The 12,896-nt window shown below is 43.0% G+C and overlaps 1 protein-coding gene across 1 annotated transcript in view; it reads left to right on the top strand.

Annotated features, from left to right (window-relative positions):
- The first annotated feature begins 4,423 nt into the window (after window positions 1–4,423).
- LOC118360254 (syntaphilin-like) overlaps window positions 4,424–12,896 on the top strand; it is a 60,854-nt gene continuing 52,381 nt past the window's right edge. The window contains exon 1 of the mRNA XM_052482636.1: window positions 4,424–4,608. The gene's annotated coding sequence lies outside the window, so the exon portion shown is untranslated. The remainder of the gene's footprint in view (window positions 4,609–12,896) is intronic.

A 12,896-nucleotide genomic window follows, 5' to 3' on the forward strand; every position in this document is an offset into this window, starting at 1 on the left:
TGCTGCCAACACACTGTCATTGACACTGACCCAACTCCAGCCATTTTAATAATGGGAATTGATGGGAATTATGTAAATATATCACTAGCCACTTTAAACAATGCTACCTTATATAATGTTACTTACCCTACATTATTCATCTCATATGCATATGTATATACTGTACTCTACATCATCGACTGCATCCTTATGTAACACATGTATCACTAGCCACTTTAACTATGCCACTTTGTTTACTTTGTCTACACACTCATCTCATATGTATATACTGTACTCGATACCATCTACTGTATGCTGCTCTGTACCATCACTCATTCATATATCCTTATGTACATGTTCCTTATCCCCTTACACTGTGTATAAGACAGTAGTTTTGGAATTGTTAGTTAGATTACTTGTTGGTTATCACTGCATTGTCGGAACTAGAAGCACAAGCATTTCGCTACACTCGCATTTAACATCTGCTAACCATGTGTATGTGACAAATAAAATTTGATTTGATTTGATTTAGGATGGACGTAGTCAATATAACTATACGTTCAGCACTTTGTAAATGTACTGCGACAGAATTCAGAACAAAGGCCATTCTTACAGTATTCTCCCTGTACACCAAGTCAGAATAAATAAAAGTGGCATATAAGCAGACATTGAAAGCTTTTACAATATTGAATGATTTCATTTCTCTAAAACAGGTTACAGGCTACATGTGCACCACCAAGTCAGAACAGTAGGCTAGGTTATGAGGGGGAATGGGACCAAATTATTAGGATGAAGCAGATTGGCTACTGACAGCTTACTACACAACATACACTTAGTATTACTTTCTTATCTACAGCATAGATATCTCCCTGGCATATTACATCATTTATGTAGCAGTATACAACACATGTTTTGACTCACCTTGTTGTGCTGTGCTCAGTTGAACAGGAAGTGCTCAGTTGAACAAGTCCTTCTTGTGGTCAAATTTGTTCATCAAACTTTGTCATCAAAGTCTGGTAGTCTTTGGATTTATGGTGCTTTCAAGACAACTGGGAACTCTGAAAAAAAACAGGTTGAATCATGACGTCAGTGATCTTCAGGTCGGAGCTCTAGAAAGAGGCCTGAGATAAGATGGCACAGACGTTTTACGTGTCCCCAAACTATTGTGTTTTTTTTCTGTTTATTTGCATTGTTGTAACTTGTTTTTTTGCTTATTTTGTATATAATGTTGCCGCTACCGTCTCTTTTGACCGAAAATAACTTCTAGGCATCAGGACTGCTCACCACGGACTAGCAAAATCCTTTTTTTCCTTTCACGACTCTGACGAGCCCGGCACGAAGGATATACTGCATTCTCTGGAACAGGCCCAGATCCCCGCGATTTGCATGAAGAGGAGGCGGAGAAAAAGGGGCCAAATGGCAGGCTGCCTTCTGAGAATTTGTAGGCAATCGAATAAACCCCCACTTCCCTCCATTCTGCTAGCAATCTTTGGAGGATAAAATCGACGAGCTAAGCGGATGATTAAACAACCAACTGGACATTAAAAACTGTAACATCTTATGCTTCGCGGAGTCGTGGCTGAACGACGACACTATCAACATAGAGCTGGCTGATTACACGCTATACCGGCAGGATAGAACAGCGGTGTCTGGAAAGACAAGGGGTGGCGGACAATGTATTTTTGTAAATAACAGCTGGTGCACAGTATCTAAGGAAGTCTCAATCTATTGCTCGCCTGAGGTAGAGTATCTCATGATAAGCTGTAGACCACACCATCTACCTAGAGAGTTTTCATCTGTATTTTTCGTTGCTGTTTACATACACCCAGAGTCAGAGGCTGGCACTGAGACAGCATTGAATGGGCTGTATTCCGTCATAAGCAATCAAGAAAATGCCCAACCAGAGGCGGCGCTCCTAATAGCCGGGGACTTTAATGCAAACTTAAATCCGTTTTACCAAATTTCTATCAGCATGTTAAATGTGCAACCAGCGGGGGAAAAAAACTCTAGACCACCTTTACTCCACACACAGAGATGTATACAACGCTCTCCCTCGCCCCCCACTTGGCAAATCTGACCATAATTCTATCCTCCTGATTCCTGCTAACAAGCAAGAAGCACCAGTGACTACATCAATAAAAAAAGTGGTCAGATGAAGCAGATGCTAAGTTACGGGACTGTTCTGCTAGCACAGACTAAAATATGTTCCGAGATTCCTCCGATGGCATTGAGGATTACACCACATCAGGCATTAGCTTCATCAATAAGGGCATTGATGATGTTGTCCCCACAGTGACCGTACGTACATACCCCAACCAGAAGCCATGGATTACAGGCAGCATCCGCACTGAGCTAAAGGCTAGTGCTGCCGCTTTCAATGAGCGGGACTCTAACCCGGAAACGTATAAGAAATCCCGTTATGCCCTCTGACGAACCATCAAACAGGCAAAGCATCAATACAGGACTAAGATCAAATCGTACTACACCGGTGCTCATGCTCGTCGGATGTGGCAGGGCTTGCAAGCTATTACAGAATACAAAGGGAAGCACAGTCGCAATGGCAACTGCTCGGCCTCCGACCGCAAGGCACTACAGAGGGTAGTGCCAACGGCCCAGTACATCACTGGGGCCAAGCTTCCTGCCATCCAGGACCTCTATATCAGGCGGTGTCAGAGGAAGGCACTAAAAATTGTCAACGACTCCATCCACCCTAGTCAAAGACTGTTCTCTCTGCTACCGCACGGCAAGCGGTACCGGAGCGCCAAGTCTAGGTCCAAGATGCTTCAAAACAGCTTCTACCCCCAAGCCAGAAGACTCATGAACATCTAATCAAATGGCTACCCAGACCAATTGCATTGCCCCCCAACCCCCCTCTTTACACCGTGGATACTCTGTTGTCGTCATCTATGCATAGTCACTTCAATAACTCTACCTACAGTACATACTACCTCAACTAACCGGTGCCCCTGCACATTGACTCTTTACTGATACACTCCTGTATATAGTCTTGCTATTGCTGTTTCACTGCTGCTCTTTAATTACTTGTTACTTTTATCTCTTATTCTGGTCCGTATTTTTTGAAAATGCATGGTTGGTTCAGGGCTCGTAAGTGAGCATTTCGCAGTAAGGTCTGTTGTATGTAAGTAAGCATTTCGCAGTAAGGTCTGTTGTATGTAAGTAAGCATTTCGCAGTAAGTATTCGGCGCATGTGACTAATACAATTTGATTTGAGTTCCCGACTTGGAATTCCGAGTCGGATGACAGTTCAAAACATATTTTCCTAGTCGGAGCTAGTTTTTTTCTGAGTTCCCAGTTGTCTTAAACTCACTGAAGTCTGAGATTTCCCAGTTCCGAGTTTCCAGTTGTTTTGAACACGGCAGAATAAATTGTGGAATGATAGCATGGCCAATGTATTCAACTTTCTCTTGCCCCATGGCATGTGAATGTTTATCCTTTTAATCTTGGAAAAGAGACCCTTAAACCCAGATTTAGACCACACACCCACTCCATTGAATAGCAGGCTAGTGATTGCTTTGCAACTCTTGCAGTTGATTCCTTCAAACCACTCATTGTTAAATTTGCGATTTCCAACTTGTTGTGTAATGTTTATGTCCAATTGCCAATGAGCACCAATACGTTGTATCAATCATTTCTCTTCATTATTTATCTTCATATGACAAGGATTAAAAAGGTTTTGCCAGTAGATTGTCAACTTAATTCATGATGATGACTGCTAACTTGCTAGCTAAGATTTTGAATGTATGATGTTGACATGATCAGTCCAATCAAAACCACGGTAGATGACGATATGTGACACATACTAATGTCAAAATAACATGCAAAACAGGCAACAGGTGGGGTTCAAACAATTCTTATTATTATTTGTATTTTTTTTTTACCTCAACAGGTCAAGCTCAGACATTCCTGCAGTCAGCATGCGAATTGCACACTCCCTCAACTTGAGACATCTGTGGCATTGTATTGTGTGACAAAACTTCACATTTTAGAGTGGCCTTTTATTGTCCCCAGCACAAGGTGCACCTGTGTAATGGCATGCTTTTTAATCAGCTTCTTGATATGACACACCTGTCAGGTGGATGGATTATCTTGGCAAAGAATAAATGCTCAAAAACAGGGATGTAAACAAACGTGCGCACAACATTTTAGAGAAATAAGCTTTTTGTGCTTATGGAACATTTTTATGGTATTTTATTTCAGCTTTGCACCAACACTTTACAGGTTGCATTTAAATGTTTGTTCAGTGCATAGTTTGTTCAGACCATAAATTATGTGAAGAATTGTATAAACTGCAGACACATGAGTTCACTCCTGATTCAGTCTTTGTTTGTGCCCAGGACTGTTATTAAGATGCACGTTAGATATGAAGATCGGTGTTTCCCTTTAAGAACCAACGTAGCATTACGCATCTGCTTTCAACAACGCACTTGTCTTTCCGTGCGGCTCTCAAACGCAACTCAGGCATTCCGGTCATCCACCTCCAGCGCCTGAGCAGAGGCACACCGAGTCCTTACCGGAGACGGGAATCGCGGGGTAATCAAGAAGGCAGGCGGTAAACCATCCCGGGCTATAACGATGGAACCGTAAAAATAAATACGGAAGGGGGAACAGGTGAACCTCATTCTTTTTCGATTCAAGACGTTGTAGCCTAATGCCATTTGGCTTTGCTGTCATTTTACTAAGGATGCTCCGGTGTAGGGCACATCAACGACTGTGAATAAGTATGAATAGAGTATTTGATAAATGGAGAATGCAGAGAGAGCTGCAAGATGTTGCCAAGCCGAAAAAAAATATTGTTTATAAAGAGCAGAGTTACGCACGCACTTATAGCATAGGCCTAATGTTATGATGGTTGGTTGTTTGTTTGTGTCGCTGTCCAGCAGCGAGCCTGCTGCTGCTAGGATGCAGCGCAGATATGTGTTTACCTTGTCATCCTGCGCTATACGTTGGTAGTAAAGGTACTGGGCTATTCTCCGGCCAGGTGATCGCAACCCTTGCAGATTACGCGTCGGTCATTTGAGAATTGGCGTTATACATTATTGATGCAATCTATTTGGAAAGCTTTTGATAGAGATGGTTCATATAAATGGCAGGTTCAGTAAGCGTTGGGAAAAAGCACAGTAATCTCAAACCAAAGACCTGCCATTTTAGTAGCCTACTAAAGTCGTGACTGGTCTCCTGGCATGCAATTTGACCTTGCAGTAGTTTTCGATTTTCAGTAAAATAGGAAATCTCACGGAAATATAAACATCTGTCTTGTGAAAGGGCTCTGGACTTTGTGTTTGTTGGTGGGGACATTCTAGATTGTAGGTCAGGTTACTCACACTCTCTCCAAATGTCCTCTAGAAATATATGTTGTTTTCCCAGGAGTCTGCAGTGACTCAGCTTTGCATTGTGGTTGTTGGTGCATATGTTGATGACCTTAGGGGTAAAGGGCCCAGTTGTTGAGAACACATGCACCACACATACAACCTGCATACACCACGCATGCTCCACACATACACCACGCATACACCCCACATACAACCTGCATACACCCTGCATACACCACGCATGCTCCACACATACACCCCGCATGCTCCACACATACACCACGCATACACCCCACATACAACCTGCATTCACCCTGCATACACCCCGCATGCTCCACACATATACCCCGCATGCTCCACACATACACCCCGCATGCTCCACACATACACCACGCATACACCCCACATACAACCTGCATTTACCCTGCATACACCACACACGCTCCACACATACACCCCACATACAACCTGCATTTACCCTGCATACACCACACACGCTCCACACATACACCCCACATACAACCTGCATTTACCCTGCATACACCACACATGCTCCACACATACACCCCGCATACAACCTGCATTTACCCTGCATACACCACACATGCTCCACACATTCACCCTGCATTCACCCCACATATAACCTCTGCCTGGTTCCAAAACAACCTCTGCCTGGTTCCAAAACAACCTCTGCTTGTTTCCAAAACAACCTCTGCCTGGTTCCAAAACAACCTCTGCCTGGTTCCAAAACAACCTCTGCCTGGTTCCAAAACAACCTCTGCCTGGTTCCAAAACAACCTCTGCCTGGTTCCAAAACAACCTCTGCCTGGTTCCAAAACAACCTCTGCCTGGTTCCAAAACAACCTCTGCCTGGTTCCAAAACAACCTCTGCCTGGTTCCAAAACAACCTCTGCCTGGTTCCAAAACAACCTCTGCCTGGTTCCAAAACAACCTCTGCTTGGTTCCAAAACAACCTCTGCCTGGTTCCAAAACAACCTCTGCCTGGTTCCAAAACAACCTCTGCCTGGTTCCAAAACAACCTCTGCTTGTTTCCAAAACAAACTCTGCCTGGTTCCAAAACAACCATAGCCTGGTTCCAAAACAACCATAGCCTGGTCCTTTCCTGTCTAACAACATCCTCTTTAGTGTTTGCAGATTGGAGAGGACTGTCACCGGACTGATCACATCAAATCACATTTTATTTGTCACGTGTCATAAACAACAGGTGTAGACAAACAGTCAAATGCTTACTTACAGGGTCTTTTTTCAACAATGCAGAGACACAATATAAATATATATATATATAACAATTTAAATAGTGACCCAATTAATAAATACACAGTGAATATTGAATAACAATGACAAGTAAAAATAACATGGCTATATACAGGAAGTAGAAAATAACATGGCTATATACAGGAAGTACCAGTAGTGAGTCGATGTGCAGGGGTACGGGATAAATGGGCTAGATATGTACTGTACATATAGGTTGGGTTAAAGTGACTAGGCAACAGGATAGATAATAGACAGTAGCAGCCATTTGATTAGCTATTTAGCAGTCTTGTTTAGCAGTCTTATGGCTTGGGGGTAGAAGCTGTCCAGTTATTGTGCCACCACCTATAGCCTTCAATGGACTCAGTGATGCTTTCCCCTCAGATCTGCAAACACTGAAGGTGTAAGGGCTAGAGGTTGGACCAGGCCTGCAGGGTCAGGCAATTTTCTGCTGTCCAATCCCAGTGAACGAATGACCAATCCACTGCCAGTATCATATTCGCTAGCTACACACATCCTGATATTAAAAACACACCCTTGATCCAGTCTGTTACTGGGCATTGGGCAGCTCACCTTTTGGATAAGTGGCGGAATGACTGTCTCCATGGTAGCTTGGCCATCACTGTCATAGCATGCTGTTTCCTGTCAGTCTCCATTGTACATATCTCTCTCTCCAACTCCTCCTGAGGTAGAGTACCTCATGATAAGCTGTAGAACACACTATCTACCAAGTGAGTTCTCATCTATATTATTCATAGCCGTCTATTTCCCACCACAAACCAATGCTGGCACTAAGACCAGCTATATAAGTGATTCATCCAGTGGCACTGAGGAGTACACCACCTCAGTCACCGGCTTCATCAATAAGTGCATTGACGATGTCATGCCCACAGTGACCATAAGTACATATCCCAACCAGAAGCCATGGATTACAGGCAACAGCCGTACCGAGCTAAAGGCTAGAGCTGCCGCTTTCAAGTAGCGGGACACTAAACCGGACACTTATAAGAAATCCCACTATGACCTCAGATGAACCATCAAACAAGCAAAGCATCAATACAGAGCTAAGATTGATTCCTACTATACAGGCTCTGATGCTCGTCAGATGTGGCAGGGCTTGCAAAGTATTACGGACTACAAAGGGAAACCCAGCCGCGAGCTGCCCAGTGACACGAGCCTACCAGATGAGCTAAATAAATGCCTTTTATGCTCGCTTTGAGGCAAACGACACTGAAGCATGCATGAGAGCACAAGTTGTTAAGGACGACTGTGTGATCACACTCTCCGTAATCGATGTGAGCAAGACCTTTAAACAGGTCAACATTCACAAGGCCACACGGCCAGACGGATTACCAGAGCATGTACTCAGTGCATGCGCGCACCAACTAACAAGTGTCTTCACTGACATTTTCAACCTCTCCCTGACCGAGTCTGTGATACCCCCATGTTTCAATCAGACCACCATAGTCCCTGTGCTCAAGAATACTAAGGTAACCTGCTTAAATGACTACCGCCCCATATCACTCACAGTAGCCATGAAGTGCTTTGAAAGGTTGGTCATGGCTCATATCCACACCATCATCCCGGAAACCCTGGACCCACTCCAATTTGCATACCGCCCCAACAAATTCACGGATGACCCAATCACAATCACAATCCACACTGCCCTTTCCCACCCGGACAAACTCCATTGTTCAACACCATAGTGCCCACAAAGCTCATCACTAAGCTAAGGACCCTGAGACTAAACACCTTCCTCTGCAACTGAATCCTGGACTTCCTGACGGGCCGCCCCCCAAGTGGTAAGGGTAGGAAATAACACGTATACCACACTGATCCTCAACACCGGGGCTCCTCAGGGATGTGTGCTTACTCCCTGTTCACCCATGACTGCGGGGCCAAGCACGACTCCAACACCATCATTAAGTTTGCTGACGACACAACAGTGTTGGCCTGATCACCGACAACAATGAGGCAGCCTATAGGGAGGAGATCAGACACTGCCAGGACAACAACCTCTCCCTCAATGTGAGCAAGACACAGGAGCTGATCGTGGACTACAGGAAAAGGAGGGCCGAACAGGCCCCCATTAACATTGACAGGGCTGTAGTGGAGCGGGTTGAGAGTTTCAAGTTCCTTGGTGTCCACATCACAAACAAACTATCATGGTCCAAACACACCAAGACAGTTGTGAAAAGGGCATGACAACACCTTTTTCCCCTCGGGAGACTGAAAAGATTTGGCATGGGTCCTCAGATCCTCAAAAGGTTCTACAACTGCACCATCGAGAGCATCTTGACCGATTGCATACGACCCAATATATCACTGGGGCCAAGCTTCCTGACATCCGGGACCTATTTACTAGGTGGTGTCAGAGGAAGGCAGCAGGTAGCCTAGTGGTTAGAGTGTTGGGCCAATAATCAAATCGCAGAGCTGACAAGGTAAAAATATGTCGTTCTGCCCCTGAACAAGGCAGTTAACCCACTTTTTCCTAGGCCGTCATCGAAAATAAGAATTTGTTCTTAACTGCCTAGTTTAAAAAAAATACAAAAATTGTCAAAAACTCCAGTCACCCAAGTCATAGACTGTTCTCTCTGCTACCGCACGGCTATCGGTACCGGAGCGCCAAGTCTAGGACCAAAAGTCTTCTTAACAGCTTCTATAAGACTGCTGAACAATTAATAAAATGGCCACCCGGACTATTTACATTGACCCCCGTTTTGTTTTAAAACTGCTGATACTTGCTGTTTATTATCTATGCATCTATGCCACTTTACCCCTACCTACATCTACATTACCTTGACTAACCTGTACCCCCTGTATACAGCCTCGTTATTGCTATGTCATTTTATTCTGTTATTTTTTATTAATTTTTTTACTATAATTTATTTAGTAAATATTTTGTTAACTCCATTTCTGGAACTGCATTGTTGTTTAAGGGCTTGTAAAATCAGCATTTCACGGTAAGGTCTGCACCTGTTGTATTCGGTTTGATTTGATTTTGATTGACTTCTCCTCCTAGACCCACAAGCAGCTTTGTTAGTCCATTAAGCAGTAGTCTTTTCACCGGCCTTCTTGTCTCAATGTGCTCCCAAGCTTTCACCCGGACACTGCTCACTATATAAGATAACATAAGACATATGAGACAATTACTGCAGTGACTCCAGGCAAGGGAATTGCATTTCATGCTAAATGAAAGCAGTCCGAATGACTGAAGGATAGTCCTTCTGTAGCTCAGTTGGTAGAGCATGGCGCTTGTAACGCCAGGGTAGTGGGTTTGATTCCCGGGACCACCCATACGTAGAATGTATGCCCACATGACTAACCCTAACCCACATCACATAAGTCGCTTTGGATAAAAGCGTCTGCTAAATGGCATATTTATGGGTTGATTTAATTAGCATTATCTGACTGATTCTTTGTTCTTTGTTTCATTGGGGATTTGCATGCAGTGATATCCAACTGTAACACCATCTTGTTGAAGGGCAACAGGAATGTAATCTGAGCCAGTGACCCTCTCCTATAGCACTCTAACCACTGAACCCACAGTATCTTACTCTCTGGATGTCTGCATCTATCTTCTCTCTATTATTCACAATCCTGAAGTTTAGTTGGATAAGTCAATATGCTGAAACGGGCTACCAACGTTCTAGTTGGTGGAGCCTTCCTCTTCCAAGCTTCTTTCTTCCTGGAAAGACCTTTTCATGTCATTATTCCTGTGAGCCGGTCGCTCTCCACAGTACAAATGCTGAACTCTGGAATTCCAAGCATCTGTCCATAGTGCTGAAACAGAGATTGCCATATTACCGCTTATTCAGGGTATTCTTTTTTTTCAACATCGGACCTTTTTAAACTTGACAAAGTCAACATAGTTCTCCAGTTTAGTGCATTTTGACAGGTTCATTTCCTGTGAACTTGTCTCTTTGGGACATCTTTTTCAATTTGTCCCAGTTTTGCATGTTTTCCCAACAAGCTACTTTTGGTTTCTTCTTTGTTAATACTGTGATGTCCCTGTACACGATGCCATCTTCATCCTGAAGGCAATCTAATCGAAAGATTGAATTTAGAAAACATGTATTTCCTGTTCCACCATGTCCCTACACTGATCATGGCTCAGAGAGAAATATTGTGCTTAGTGAGATTACGAATCCACATGTACTTCATATTTTTGTTGTTGATTTTTGTTGTTGTTGCTTTCTTGGCAATGGGGGTGAATCACGGTGGACAATGCCCCGAGCCAAGCCTGTAAATAACACTCCTAACAGCAGTATGGAGCTAACAGGGAGCGCTAATGGCCATTGGGCACATGTACAGTACACTCGCACAGTCTCTGGTTAAACAGGGTTTCTAGAGGTCCTGATAACATCACAGATAGACTGCTCAGCGAGAGGGGTCTCTGGTCAGTTAGGGGCAGGATGCTGCAACGGGATGTCAGGATCTTTCTGGAGAGCGCTCAAATTGAAAAACTAAAGCTGTGTTCAAATACTCATACTAACCTTACTAACCGTACTATTTGTGATGTAAATTGAGTATGTAGTATGCTTATTGGTCATAGTATGGATATAGTTAGTATGCCAAAAGTTACCGGATGTCGTACAACAACGGCGAAAATACAAAGTATACAAGCAGTGGACACTATTTCCGTGCTTTTAGGGCCCATAATGCAATTCTTCAGAAAATGGGCGTGGCCTCACATCGTTTTCAGATTTGAAGAAAATGGACGAAAATATCCAATGAGAGTGGATACAAATTCATTGCTTTAACTAATTATGACAAATGTTTAGAAAATGTTGGGCAATGTAATAATGTTATGACTTTTCAAATAAGTTATGTTGGCTGAAAATGTGTTAGCTATGCTGTCCTTACGAACCACATCATTACAGCAGTATGTACCGGTATGTTGGCTAGCTACCTAACGTTAGTTGCCTACTAATACATCAAACCTGCCAGTATATTAACTATATGCTATCTAACTAACTACCAAACGTTTATTGACATGATGAATCCTGTAATTCTTAGCTTAGCGAAGTGGTATAGTCAATTGTGCGTTCTCAATGGACATTCTGTTTTTTTCGTAAATTCGCTCTGGTTATCTACTCCGATTACACTCTCATCTGAGTGTACCAGAGCGCAGACTAACTGCTGAATTTACGAACGCTGAACACCCCTTGAATATGGCTGGAGCAAAAATAGCATAATTACATTGTTGAAAGCAGCACAGTTACAGTCACCAACGCTCTGATAACATGAAAACTACCTAACCAGCTCTGCTAGGGCGAGTAAAATGGTCACAGTCACGTGTTCTCTCATTTGTTTCTGGAAGTAGCTGGCAAGCTAGCCAAGGGTCAACCCTAATCCTCGGTCAGAGCGTTCCAGTGTGGAAACAAACGCTCTGAATTTCCAAACGGCGAGAGCGCACTCTGAGCACCCTCTGGTACTCCAGTTTGTATTTAAGAACACACACACAAAGTCGTAAAATGTCTAGCTAGTCATTTGTTATGCTAAGAAGCTAGTAAGAGGTTGCAGAGCAACAGCATCAACTTCCGGGAGACAGGCGAAGAGCTAGTACGCTCAACTGAAAGGATACTGTTCGTTTACAGTGTACTAAAATTAACTAATAGTATGTACTCATTAAGTATGTAGTATACAGTATATTAGTATGGGTATTCAAACACATCTTAACTCTGGACCCAACAGATTAGAGCAAATCATGGTTAGCAATCTGGATAAGAGCGTCTGCTAAATGACTTAAATGTAAATGTAAATGTAAATGTTGGCTGTGACTCATCTGCTTAGGATCTCCACTGTCCAATGGGTGGAATTTCCCTCTTCGTACCAAAGTCATTTGAGTGGTTTCAAAACCCAACGTACGGAGAGAAAAGCAACATGGTTGTAACATGGGCACTGTAGTAGCGATGGTGGAAAAATCCATGCAGTTACATATCGGGATATTATATTCTACGATTAATTGCAATATTATATTTGACTTTATTGCAATATTATATTTGACATTATTGCAATGTTATATTTGACATTATTGCAATATTATATTTGACATTATTACAATATTATTTTTTTGTGCTAGTCAGATGTACCTGCACCAAAACTCTGGTATGTTTCCTCCTAAAGCTTGTTCTCTATCTACTTAAAAACAAAACAAATCTGTACTTTTATTTCCCATACTGATCAAAACTTGTTTCCTTAATGGATGTCTTTTGTGCCTCTGCAGCAGACATATGGTGAGCAATGTCTGGTACAGCAAATCGCAGTATCGAATCGCAATACATATAGGATCGTAAGAATCTTGAGAATTGC

This window comes from Oncorhynchus keta, chromosome 27 (assembly GCF_023373465.1).
Source record: "Oncorhynchus keta strain PuntledgeMale-10-30-2019 chromosome 27, Oket_V2, whole genome shotgun sequence".
Classification (NCBI taxonomy): domain Eukaryota; kingdom Metazoa; phylum Chordata; class Actinopteri; order Salmoniformes; family Salmonidae; genus Oncorhynchus; species Oncorhynchus keta.